Here is a 2966-nt window from a genome sequence, read left to right as displayed (position 1 = left end):
GCTTGCCCCTGGGTTTTATCATTAGTACCATACACACACAAAAAAGAAGAAATGTGTAAAAAAAAAAACACAGATGAGCAATAGAACTGAATAAATATGTCAAGACATGCATAATAAAATTTTTTTTCTTTTTTTTCTTTTTTTGAGGGTCTGGGGATGGAACCCAGGGGCATTTGATCTCCGAGCTACACCCACTGCCCTATTTTTTATTCTTTATTTTGAAACCAGGTCTCACTGAGTTGCAAAGGGCCTCACTAAGTAGCTGAGGCTGTCTGCGAACCGCGATCCTCTGGTCTCTGCCTCCTGAAAGCTGGGATTACAAGTGTGTGCCACCACGCCCGGCTTCATAATAAAATATTAATGGTTTAATCTAAGTGGTGTGTATATAAGTGTTTACTATAAAAAGTCAACTTTTCTGTGTCTTTGAAACGTTTCATAATAAAATGTTAAAATACATATCAGAGAGCCAGGTGTGATAGCACACGCTTGTAATCCCAGTACTTGGGAGGCTGAGACAGAAGAATTGCACGTTTGAGACAGTGTCAGCTACTTAGTGAGGCCCTCTGCAACTCAGTGAGATCCTGTTTCAAAATAAAGAATAATCCCAGCATTCAGGAGGCTAAAACAGGAGGATCTCATTCGTGCACAGCCTCAGCTACTTAGTGAGGTCCTTTACAACTCACTGAGACCCTGTTTCAAAATAAAAAAATAAAGCCAGGCATGGTGGTGAACACTTACAATCCCAGCATTTGGGAGACTGAGACAGGAGGATCAAGGTTTGCTGACAGCCTCAGCTACTACTACTTAGTGAGGCCCATTGCAACTCAGTGAGACCCTGTTTCAAATTAAAGAATAAAAAATATGGCTGGGGGTGTAGCTCAGAGGTAAAATGCCCCTGGGTCCCATCCCCAGTACTGCAAAAAAAAAGGGGGGGGAAGCTGGGATTGTAGCTCGGAGGTAGAATGTCCCTGGGTTCCATCCCCAGTACCACAAAAAATAAAATAAAATAAAAATAAAGAATAAAAATAGGGCTGAGGGTATAGCTTGGAAGTAGAATACCCGCTGGGTTCCATCCCTAGTTCCATAAAAAATAATGTTGGAACAAAAATAAAATATAAAAACATTAAGCCAAGTGCAGTGGCACACACCTGTAATCCCCAGTACCTGGGGGATGGAGGGCGGAGAAATGAAGTTTTGAGGTCAGCCATAGCCACAGGACAAGACTGTGTGTGTGTGTGTGTGTGTGTGTGTGTGTGTGTGTGTGTGTGTGTTTGTGTGTGTGTGTTGTATTAAACACTGAACCTGAAGCATTCTACCTTTGACCCACTCTTCCTGCCATATATCCTCTCTTTCTTTCTTTCTTTCTTTCTTTCTTTCTTTCTTTCTTTCTTTCTTTCTTTCTTTCTTTCTTTCTTTCTTTCTTTCTTTCTTTCTTTCTTTCTCTTATGGTACTGGGGTTCCTGGAAACCTTTCTACCTCTAGGCTACACTCCCAGAACTATTTTATATTTTTATTTGGAGACAAGGTCCCTTAAATCAGCGCGGCTGGCTTCGAGCCTGCGCCATCCTCCTGTCTCCACCTCCCAAGTGCGGGGATTATAAGAGTGCGGCACCGCGCCCAGCCCTATTCATTTCTTGTTTTGAAACAAGGTCTCACTAAATTGCTGAGGTCCTTGCTAAATTGCCGATGCTGGCCTCCAACCTGTCATCCTCCTGGCAAGACTCACCTTCAAAATAAAATAACAAGCCGGGTGTGGTGGCGCATGCTCACAATCCCAGTATTTGAGAGGCTTAGACAGGAGGAACATGATTCGCAGACAGCCTCAGCTACTTAGGCCCTTTGCAACTCAGTGAAACCCTATTTCAAAATAGAGAATAAAAAAATAGGGCTGAGGGGGTAGCTTGGAGGAAGAATGCCCCTAGGATCCATCCCCAGGACCACAATAAATAAATAAGTATATAAATAAATATATAATAGCAAAGCCAAGCACGGTGGCACACACCGGTAATCCCAGTACTTCGGAGGCTGACAGGAGGATTGCAGGTACAAGAGCAGCCTCAGCAAATTAGTGAGACCCTGTTTCAAAAAAAATTTTTTTTTGTAGTACTGGGGGTGGAACCCAGGGGCTTTCTACCTCCTGGCTATACTCCCAGACCTATTTTATACTTTATTTGGAAACAGGGTCTCACTAAATTGCTGAGGGCCTCACTAAGTAGCTGAGGCTGGCTTCGAACCCGTGCAATCCTCCTGTCTCAGCCTCCCAAGTGCAGGGATTACAAGCGTGCGCCACCACACCCCGCTAGCCCTGTTTCAAAATTTAAAAAATAAATAAAATAGAGCTGGAAATATGGCTCAGAGGTAAAATGCCCCTGGATTCCATATAAAGTATAAATAAATACATACATACATAGGCCTAGGAGTGTAGCTCAGAGAAATGCCCCTGTATTCAATCCTGAGTACCCCCCAAAAAATCTTACATTAAATTAAATTAAGCACATTCAGTCTCCTCCCACTACTCACAACAGTTATTTCCCAGTACTGTTTCATCACTAATAACAAGGAGCATGATGCTAATGCCTCCTCGTCCAGTTGTGTCCTGTACTAAACTGCAAAACTGGACACAATCAACAGTTCCTAAGTGATTTTATGTGCTGGGAGCATTGCATCCTACACCTACCCCTATGAAATTAGAATCCCTCAGAGTTATAACCCAGGAAGATAGACATATTTGGTCGAACTAAGAGATTGAACTAAGGTGCATTCTAACTCCAAGATACACCCAAAGTCTCTGTTTTGTGTTTTGTTTTGGTGGTACCAGGGATTGAACTCAGAGGCATTCTCATTCCAACCTATACCCCTTTTTAATTTTTTGTTTTGAAACAGGGTTATTATTATTATTATTATTATTATTATTATTATTTTTGGTGGTACTGGGGTTCCTGGAAGCCCTTCTATCTCCGGGCTAC

This window comes from Muscardinus avellanarius, assembly GCF_963383645.1.
Source record: "Muscardinus avellanarius genome assembly, chromosome: 15".
Lineage (NCBI taxonomy): Eukaryota > Metazoa > Chordata > Mammalia > Rodentia > Gliridae > Muscardinus > Muscardinus avellanarius.
This window is presented reverse-complemented; position numbering follows the sequence as displayed.